Raw genomic sequence first — 11,455 nt, 5'->3', positions numbered from 1 at the left:
CATAGATATGTAATTTAAAATAATGAAAATAAGTCTGCATATAAATAATTATTAAATGCTATCTGGAATCTACAACAGGACCAATGCAAAGGTTATATTTTTCTCTTGGCCACCTACATCGCACCTAACTGAAATGGTATTTTTCAAATTAAGTTATAATTTATACAGATTTACCCTTAAAGTCTATATATACACTGGCTAACAATAGTCATGCTGTATATGCTGTATATGCATAGAATAAAAATGCTGTGAGAAGATGACTTAAAGATTATTCTGAGAGGACTAAGAATCAGTCATACAAAGTTGTTCTGAAATTACCTGAATTCCTAGGTTTTTGCAGCTTTATTTTTGTTTATTTTCCCTGTGTATCTGGAACATTGGGACAAGGGCAAAGCCTGTGCATGTAGTGGAATCTGTGTCACAATTGGATGAACAGCTGAGGTGTGAGGTATGACTCAGCATTTGATAACTCCTGCTGTAGCAACACTGTGGATGAGTTAAGCAGCTTCTATGAGGCCGAGATGGACGTGACTTTCTACTTTAATCGCTAATAAAATATCTGAGTTACCTGATAGACACTGTCTTAGTTATATTCAACAAAATACCATGAAAACAAAGCAAGTTGAGGAGGAAAGGGTTTATTCTGCTTATACTTCCACATTGCTATTCATCACCAAAGGAAGTTAGAACAGGAACTCAAGCAGGGCAGGAACCTGGGAGAAGGAACTGATGCAGAAGTTGTGGAGAGGTAATGCTAACTGGCTTGCTACTCTCGGCTTTTTTATCCTGCCTTCTTGTAGAACTCAGGACCATCATCCCAGGGATGTCACCATCTACAATAGACTGGACCCTCCTCAATTGTTCACTAACTGAGAAAATGCCTTGTAGCTGAATCTCATGGAAGCACTTCCTCAACTGAGACTCCTTACACCCTGATGACTCTAGCTTGTGTCAAGTTGACACACAAAACCAGAGAGTTACAGATATTGATCTTTACTTAAATGGTAGTTGAAGGAACATAAGAGTGGATCTGAGAACCTTCAGAACATGATATTAGTTCTTAGCCTGTTAACATTTCCAAGAGAATGGATAATAGAGCCTAGAGGCAGAGCAGTTACTATTGATGAGCACAAAGGAGCAAAATATAGGGAAACAGGTTTCTAAAACTGAGATGATGTTTATAACCCACAGTACTGTGCCGGGGGCCAGGTCTTCTTTTTCCTATTGGTTCTTCTTGAGGCAGTGAAGGGGGAGGAGCGTAGGCAGAGGGTAAGACTTTGTCTTACTAGATACTTAGGGTTGCTGTATAATAATTAGTTTACTTGTCTAAGTCTAAGTAACTATGCTACTGTAGCTGATTTACATGTCTAAGTCACTATGCTCTGCTACTGTAACTGACTTGCCTTTTGTGTTCCTCTGAGGCCAGAAACTGCAGTCTCTGGCATTTAGCACCTCATTTTAAAACAGCTGGCGATCAAGTAGAGGATTAATAGCTGGAGCCTTTTCCCTTTTGTCCCTATGCTTCTTCCTTGTCAGGCTAGGGGGAAGTTTGGAGCAATAAACTTCTATTGAACCAAGAGAAGTGAATAGCGCTTACTGAAGGAAAAACTTTTACATAGCCAAATATGCATAAACATATAGAATTTCACACACAGATTCAATAAATGCACATTGATACATTTCCACTCAAATTCAGCTGGGCCCAGCTTACATGCATTCTCACAATTACATTCTTATACACACACATGCATACCTTCTCACAATTACATACTTACACAGACATCCATACTTACATATGCATATGGAGCAAAAGACCAAGCATCAGTGCAGAAAGAATTCACTCATTCTGGATGAAAGATGAGCTCCAATCTTTATTATATAGAGAAAGAAATAGCTTCTACCCTTTTAATACTAAATGAATTAAACCCAAGTCGATCTGTGTGTCTCTGTACCAATACCATGCAGTTTTTTATCACTATTGCTCTGTAATACTGCTTGAGTTCAGTGATAGTGATTTCCCCAGAAGTCCTTTTATTGTCGAGGATAGTTTTAGCTATCCTGGGTTTTTTGTTATTCCAGATGAATTTGCAAATTTTTCTGTCTAACTCTTTGAAGAATTGGATTGGTATTTTGATGGGGATTGCATTGAATCTGTAGATTGCTTTTGGTAAAATGGCCATTTTTACTATGTTAATCCTGCCAATCCATGAGCATGGGAGATCTTTCTATCTTCTAAGGTCTTCTTCAATTTCTTTCTTCAGAGGCTTGACTTTCTTATCATATGGATCTTTCACTTGCTTGGTTAAAGTCACACTGAGGTATTTTACATTATTTGGGACTATTATGAAGGGTGTCATTTCCCTAATTTCTTTCTTGGCTAGTTTCTCTTTTGTGTAAAGGAAGGCTACTGATTTATTTGACTTAATTTTATACCCAACCACTTTGCTGAAGGTGTTTATCAGGTTTAGTAGTTCTCTGATGGAACTTTCGGGATCGCTTAAATATACTATCATGTCATCTGCAAATAGTGATATTTGGACTTCTTCTTTTTCAATCTGTATCCCTTTGATCTCCTTTTATTGTCTGACTGCTCTGGCTAGAACTTCAACAATTATATTGAATAAGTAGGGAGAAACTGGGCAGCCTTGTCTACTCCATGATTTTAGTGGGATTGCTTCAAGTTTCTCTCCATTTAGTTTAATGTTAGCAACTGGTTTGCTGTATATAGCTTTTATTATGTTTAGGTATGGGCCTTGAATTCCTATTCTTTCCAGGACTTTTATCATGGAGGGGTGTTGAATTTTGTCAAATGCTTTCTCAGCATCTAATGAAATGATCATGTGGTTTTGTTCTTTCAGTTTGTGTATATAATGGATCACGTTGATGGTTTTCCGTATATTAAACCATCCCTGCATGCCTGGGATGAAGCCTACTTGATCATGGTGGATGATTGTTTTGATGTGCTCTTGGATTTGGTTTGCCAGAATTTTATAGAGTATTTTTGCGTCGATATTCATAAGGGAAATTGGTGTGAAGTTCTCTTTTTTGTTGGGTCTTTGTGTGGTTTAGGTATAAGAGTAATTGTGGCTTCAGAGAAGGAATTCGGCAGTGCTCCATCTGTTTCAATTTTGTGAAATAGTTTGGAGAGTATTGGTATGAGGTCTTGTATAGAGGTCTGATAGAATTCTGCACTGAATCTGTCTGGACCTGGTCTCGTTTTTGTTGGGAGACCTTTAATGTCTGCTTCTATTTCGTTAGGAGTTGTGGGGTTGTTTAAATGTTTTATCTGTTCCTGATTTAACTTTGGTACCTGGTATCTCTCTAGGAAATTGTCCATTTCCTGCAGATTTTCAAGTTTTGTTGAATATAGGCTTTTGTAGTAGGATCTGATGATTTTTTTGAATTTCCTCTGATTCTGTAGTTATGTCTCCCTTTTCTTTTCCGATTTTGTTAATTTGGACAGACTCTGTGTGTCCTCTCGTTAGTCTGGAGAAGGGTTAATCTATCTTGTTGACTTTCTCAAAGAACCAACTTTTGGTTCTGTTGATTATTTATTTGTATTGTCCATTTTGTCTCTACTTTGTTGATTTCAGCTCTGAGTTTGATTATTTCCTGCCTTATACTCCTCCTGGGTGTATTTGCTTCTTTTTGTTCTAGAGCTTTTAGGTGTGCTGTCAAGCTGCTGATATATGCTCTCTCCTGTTTCTTTCTGCAGGCACTCAGAGCCATGAGTTTTCCTCTTAGCACAGCTTTCATTGTGTCCCATAAGTTTGGGTACATTGTACCTTCATTTTCATTAAATTCTAAGAAGTCTTTAATTTCTTTCTTTATTTCTTCCTTGACCAGGTCATCATTGAGTAGAGCATTGTTCACCTTTCATGCACATGTGGGCATTCTTCCCTTATTGTTATTAAAGACCAGCTTTAGTCCATAGTGGTCTGATAGGACTCATGGGATTATTTCTATCTTTCTGTATCTGTTGAGGCCTGTTTTATGACGAATTATGTGATCAATTTTGCAGAAAGTACCATGATGTGGTGAGAAGAAGGTATATCCTTTTGTTTTAGGATAGAATGTTCTATAAATATCTGTTGAGTCCATTTGGTCCATGACTTCTCTTAGTCTGTCTATGTCTCTGTTTAATTTCTGTTTCCATGATCTGTCCATTGATGAGAGTGAGGTCTTGAAATCTCCTACTATTATTGGGTGAGGTGTAATGTGTGCTTTGAACTTTAGTAAAGTTTCTTTTATGTATGTAGGTGCCCTTGTATTTGGAGTATAGATATTTAGGATGAGAGTTCATCTTGGTGGTTTTTCTTTTGATGAATATGAAGTGTCCTTTCTTATCTTTTTTGATGACTTTTTTTTTAAATCAAGTCTAAACTTTTTTTTTTAGATTTATTCATTTATTATATATAAGTATACTGTAGCTGTCTTCAGATACACTAGAAGTGGGCATCGGATCTCTTTACAGATGGTTGCGAGCCACCATGTGGTTGCTGGGAATTGAACTCAGGACCTCTGGAAGAGTAGTCTGGTGCTTTTAATCGCTGAGCCATCTCTCCATCCCTTTTGATGACTTTTAGTTGAAAATCTATTTTATTCGATGTTTGAATGGCTGCTCCAGCTTGCTTCTTCAGACCATTTGCTTAGAAAATTGTTTTCTAGCCTTTCATGCTGAGGTAGTCTCTTTCTTTGTCTCTAAGGTCTGTTCCCTGTAGGCAGCAGAATGCAGGGTCCTCATTGTGTATCTAGTTTGCTAATCTATGTCTTTTTATTGGGGAGTTGAGTCCTTTGATGTTGAGAGATATTAAGGAATAGTTATTGTTGCTTCCTGTAATATTCATATTTGGATGTGAGATTATGTTTGTGTGCTTTTCTTCTCTTCGTTTTGTTGCCAAGACGATTAGTTTCTTGCTTTTTCAAGGGTGTAGCTTGCCTCCTTATATTGGGCTTTACCATTTATTATCCTTTGTAACGCTGGATTTGTAGAAAGATATTGTGTAAATTTGGTTTTGTCATGGAATATCTTGGTTTCTCCATCTATGTTAATTGAAATTTTTGCAGGATACAGTAACCTTGGATGGCATTTGTATTCTCTTAGGGTCTATATGACATCTGTCCAGGATCTTCTTGCTTTCATAGTCTCTGGTGAGAAGTCTGGTGTGATTCTGATAGGTCTGCCTTTATATGTTACTTGACCTTTTTCCCTTACTGCTTTTAATATTCTTTCTTTGTTTTGTGCATTTGGTGTTTTGACTATTATGTGACAGGAGGAGTTTCTTTTTGGTCCAATCTATTTGGAGTTCTGTAGGCTTCTTGAATGTTTAGGGGCATCTCTTTCTTTAGGTTAAGGAAGTTTTCTTCTATGATTTTGTTGAAGATATTTACTGGTCCTTTGAGCTGGGAGTCTTCACTCTCTTCTATACCTACTATCCTTAGGTTTGATCTTCTTATTGAGTCCTGGATTTCCTGTATGTTTTGGACCAGTAGCTTTTTCTGTTTTACATTATCTTTGACATTTGTGTCGATGATTTCTATGGACTCTTCTGCTCCTGAGATTCTCTCTTCTATCTCTTGTATTCTGTTAGTGATGCTTGTATCTACGGCTCCTTGTCTCTTCGTTTGGTTTTCTATATCCAGTGTTGTTTTCCTGTGTTCTTTTTCATTGCTTCTATTTCCATTTTTAATTCCTTCTACTGCTTAATCAATCTACTGTTTTCCCTGGAATTCTTTCAGGGATTTTTGTGATTCCTCTCTATAGGCTTCTACTTGTTTATTTATGTTTTCCTGCATTTCTCTAAGGGAGTTCTTCATGTCTTTCTTGAAGTCCTCCATCATCATGATCAAATGTGTTTTAAAATCAAGATTTTGCTTTTCTGGTGTGTTTGGATATTCAGTGTTTGCTTTGGTAGGAGAATTGGGCTCTGATGATGCCATGTAGTCTTGGTTTCTGTTGCTTGGGTTCCTGTGCTTGCCTCTTGCCATCAGGTTGTCTCTGGTGTTACTTTTTCTGCTATTTCTGACAGTGGCTAGACCTTCCTATTGGCCTCTGTGTCAGGGGTACTGTAGACCTGTTTTCCTGTTTTCTTTCAGCCAGTTATGGGAACAGAGTGTTCTGCTTTCAGGCATGTAGTCTTTCCTGTCTACTGGTCTTCAGCTTTTCCTCTGGGTCTGTGTCCTGAGTCTACCAGGCAGGTCACTTGGAGCAGAAAAGTTGGTCTTACTGTGATCCCGAGGCTCAATTTGCTCGTGGGGGTCTACTTTTGAGCTCTCCATGAGGCCCACAACCAGGAGGGCCTGCGCTGACTTTTCCTGGGGCACCTGTGCACCAGGGTCCCAGATGGCATTAGGTGTTTTCCTCTGGAGTCAGAAATGTGGCCAGAGTGTAGTCTCTTCTTGCTTCCCAGGCATGACTGCCCCTCTGAAGGTTTACCTCTCCTTCCCATGGGATTTGGGTGCATAGAACTGTTGACTGGTTCACTTCAGGTCTGGGCGGTGTCTGGACTGTGGGGGATCTGCCGCTCCAATGCCCCTATCTTCCATTTCCCAGAGGCCATATACAGTTTCCTCTTGGGCCATGGATGTGGGCAGGGGTGGGCAGTATTTGTGGTCTCTCCTGCTCTGCCGTCTCTGGAGTGTCCACCTGTTCGGGCGGTGAGCTCTCTCTCCCAGTGAAAACAATCTGAGAGCACAGTTGAGACCACCACTTCAGCTCACATTCCTGGCAAAAGAGGAACTTTCTTGGAGCCCTCTGGACACAGTAACTGAGAAACAGTCTGGGACAGGATCCTTCTGGTTTCCCCCTGTGCTCTGGATCTATGCCTGTGACACAGCTCTCTGTACCCAGATCCAGCAAGGAGAAAGCCAGTCTTCAGTAGTACTGACACGCAGGCTTACAGGAGGGTCAAGCCATTGTCAGAGACAGCAAGACCACCTAACACTAGAGATAAGCAGATGGCAAGAGGCAAGGGCAAGAACCTAAGCAACAGAAACCAAGGATACTTGGCCTCATGAGAGCACAGTTCTCCTACCACAGCAAGTCCTGGATACCCCAACACACTGGAAAAGCAAGATTTGGGTTTAAAATGACAACTCATGGTGATGTAAGAGAACTTTAAAAAGGACATAAATAATTTCTTTAATGAAATACAGGACAACGCAGGTAAAGAGATAAAAGCCCTAAAAGGGGAAACACAAAAATATTGTAAAGATTTACAGGAAAACACAACAAAAAGGGTGAAGGAATTGAACAAAACCATCCAGGAACTAAAAATAGAAATAGAAACAATAAAGAAATCACAAAGAGATATAACCCTGGAGATTGAAAACCTAGGAAAGAGATCAGGAATCATAGATGTAAGCATCACCAAAACAATACAAGAGATTGAAGAGAGATTCTCAGGGGCAGAAGATGCCATAGAAAACATTGACACAATAGTTAAAGAAAATGCAAAATGCAAAAACTCTTAACCCAAAACATCCAAGAAATCCCAGCTACATTGAGAAGACCAAACTTATGGATAATAGGTATAGAAGAGAGCAAAGATTCTGAACTTAAAGAGCCAGAACACAACAATCATTAGTCTCTAACGTCTCTCAACATCAATGGTCTCAATTCCCCAATAAAAAGACTTAGACAAACAGACTGGATAGGTAAAGAGGATCCAGCAATTTGCTGCATACAGAAAACAAACCTCAGTGACAGACTAACACTACCTCAGACTAAAATGCTGGAAAATAATTTTGCAAGCAAATAGTCCCAAAAAAACAAGATAGAATAGCCATTCTATTGTCGAATAAAATTGAATTTTAGCCAAGTGTTATCAAAAAAGATAAAAAAGGACACTTCATATTCATCAAAGGAAAAAACATCAAGATAAAGTCACAATTCAGAATATATATGCTCCAAATGCAAGGACACATACATTCATAAAAGAAACCTTACTAAAGTTCAAAGAAAACATTGCATTGTACACAATAACAGTGGGAGACTTAAAGACCCCACTTTCACCAGTGGACAGATCATGGAAACAGAAATTAAACAGAGACATGATGAAACTAACAGAAGTTATTAACCAACAGGATTTAGCAGATATCTATAGAACATTTCATCCTAAAACAAAAGAATACACCTTCTTCTCAGCACCGCATGGTTCCTTACCAAAATTAACCATATAATCAGTCAAAAAACAGGCCTCAACAGATATAAGAAGATTGAAATAATTCCATTCATTCTATCAGATCTCCATGGACTAAGACTGGCTTTCAATAAAAACAAAAACTACAGAAAGCCCACATACACACAGAAGCTGAACAACACTGTATTCAGTGATGACTTATTCAAAGAAGAAATAAAGGAATTAAATACTTTTTAGAATTTAATGAAAATGAGCACACAGCATAACCAAACTTCTGGGACACAACGAAAGAAGTGCTCAGAGGGAAAGTCATAGTTCTGAGTGCCTCCTAAAAGAAACTGGAGAGAACATACACTAGCAGCTTCGCAGCACACTTAAAACAATAGAACAAAAGGAAACAAATACACCCAAGAGGAGTAGACAGAAGGAAATAATCAAACTCAGGACTGAAATCAACCAAGTAGAAACAATAAGAACTATACAAAGAATCAACAAAACCAGGAGCTGGTTCTTTGAGTAAATTAGCAAGATAGATAAAACCTAACCAGAGAGCACAGAGAGTATATCCAAATTAACAAAATCAGAAATGAAAAGGGAAACATAACAGAAAATGAAGGAAATTCAAACAATCATCAGATCCTACTGCAAAAGGCTATACTCAACAAAACTGGAAACTGTGGATGAAATGGACAATTTTCTAGATAGATCCTAGGTACCAAAGTTACATCAGGATCAGATAAACCATCTAAACAATACCATAACGTCTAAAAACCAAGGAGAGTGAAAACTACCCTCAACAATGAAAGAACTTCCTGAGGAATCACCATTCCTGACCTCAAACAGTATTACAGAGCAATAGTGATAAAAGCTGTATAATATTGGTATAAAGACAGGCAGGTAGAATAGAATTGAAGACTCAGAAATGAATCCACAAACCTATGGTCATTCGATCTCTGACAAATAAGCTAAAATCCAGTGGGAAAAAAGAATTTTCAACAAATCGTGCAGATTAAACTGAAGGTCAGCATGTAGAAGAATGCAAATCAACCCATTCTTATTGCTCTGTACAAAGCTAACTCCAAGTGGATCAAGAACCACTACATTAAACCAGGTGCACTGAAATAATAGAAGAGAAATTGAAGATCCTGAACACATAGGCACACAGGAAAATATCCTAAACAGAACACGAATGGCTTATTCTCTAAGATCAACAATCAATATATAGAACCTCATAAAATTGCAAAGTTTCTGTAAGGCAAAGGACACTGTCAATAGCATAAAGTGGCAACCAACAGATTAAGAAAAAGATCTTTACCAATCCTACATCAGATAAAGGGCTAATATCCAAAATATATAAAGAACTCAAGAAGTTAGACTCCAGAAAGCCAAATAACTCTATTTTAAAAATAGAGTACAGAGCTAAACAAAGAACTCTCAGCTGAGGAATAACGAATGGCTGAGAAGTACCTAAAGAAATGCTCAACATCCTTAGTCATCAGGATATGCAAATCAAAACAAACCTGAGATCCCACTTCACACCAGTCAGAATGGGTAAGATAAAAAACTCAGGCAACAGGAGATGCTGGAGAGGATGTGGAGAAAGAGGAACTCTCCTTCATTGTTGATGGGACTGCAAACTGGTACAATCAGTCTGGAAATCAGTCTAGAGGTTCCTTAGAAATTGGACATTGCACTATCTGAAGATCCAGCTATACCTCTCCTGGGCATATATCCAAAAGATGCTCCATCATACAACAAAGACATATTGTCCACTATGTTCATAGCAGTCATATTTATAATAGCCAGAAGTTGGAAAGAACCCAGATGTCCTTCAACAGAGGAATGGATACAGAAAACGTGGTACATCTACACAATGGAGTACTATTCAGTTATCAAAAACAATGACTTCATAAAATTCATAGGCAAATGAATGTAGCTAGAAATATCATCCTGAGTGAAGTAACTGAATCACAAGAACAACAACAACAACAACAACAAAAACCAAACAACAAAAAAATCCCACACATGCTTTACACTCACTGATATGTGGATATTAGCCCAAAAGTTTGGATTACCCAAGATACAAGCCATCAACCACATGAAAGTAAAGAAGGATAACCAAAATGCAGATGCTTCAGTCCTTCTTCAAGAAAGAATAAAAATATTCATAGAAGGATATATGAAGACAAAGTTTGGAGCAGAGACTGAAGGAGTGGCCATTCAGAGCCTGCCCCACCTGGGGATCCAGTGATATACATACAGCCACCAAACCCAGACAATATTCTTGATGCCAAGAAGTGCATGCTGAAAGGAGCCTGATATAGCTGTCTCCTGAGAGGCTCTGCCAGAGTATGATAAATACAGTGGAGAATGCTTAGAGTCAACTATTGACCTAAGAATGTGTTTTCCCCATTGGAGAAGTTAGAGAAAGGATTGAAGGAGCTGAAGGGGCTTACAACTCTATAAGAACAACAGTACCAACCAACCAAAGCTCCCAGGGATTAAACCACCACCCAAACACTACACATGGACAGACCCATGGCTCCAGCTGCATATGTAGCAGAGAATTGCCTTGTTCATCATCAGTTGAAGGAGAAACCCTTGATCCTGCCAAGACTGGACTCTCCATTCTAGGAGAATATTGGGGGGTGGAGGCAGGAAGGGGAGTGGTTGGGGAGGGCGAACAACCTTATAAAAGAAGGGGAACGGTATGAGATAGGGGACTAACGTCCAGAAACCAGGAAATGGAATAACATTTAAATGTAAATAAAAAATATCCAATAATAAAAAAAGAAAAAGTTAAAAGGTATTCTCAGCCAACTTTACTTAAATTCCTATCTGACATAAAACTGTTTCATGTATGTGAACATTATGAATGCTTAGTGTTTTCCTGACAAATGAAGTATTCTATCTTCCATATTTAGCACTGTTGCAGTATGCATGTCCTAACTAAATCATACGTCATATCACATAACCTCAGTTAAATTACCAAACCTAGATTATTTATACCTATGTAACAGCATTATCTCAGCTCTTAGCACCTTTTACATTTTTATCACAATGATGTTGTTTGTGGTGGGAGGAAACAAAATATTCCCATGAAAATATAAACCAAGATTAATTGTAGTGGTTAGTAACCTTCCCTTTTTAGAATATGTTTATATCTAAATTGTATTTTATGAAAAAAAGTATTCCACAATAAGATAAGATAAGCCACTGACCAGAAGAATACAAAATATGAGAATAAAAACCTGAGATAATTTGGAGTTCTACACCCAATGACAATTTCTGTAATATGGAGGGAAAGATTACAG

Source organism: Rattus rattus, chromosome 2 (assembly GCF_011064425.1).
Source record: "Rattus rattus isolate New Zealand chromosome 2, Rrattus_CSIRO_v1, whole genome shotgun sequence".
NCBI lineage: Eukaryota > Metazoa > Chordata > Mammalia > Rodentia > Muridae > Rattus > Rattus rattus.
Note: the sequence above shows the minus strand (reverse complement) of the source record.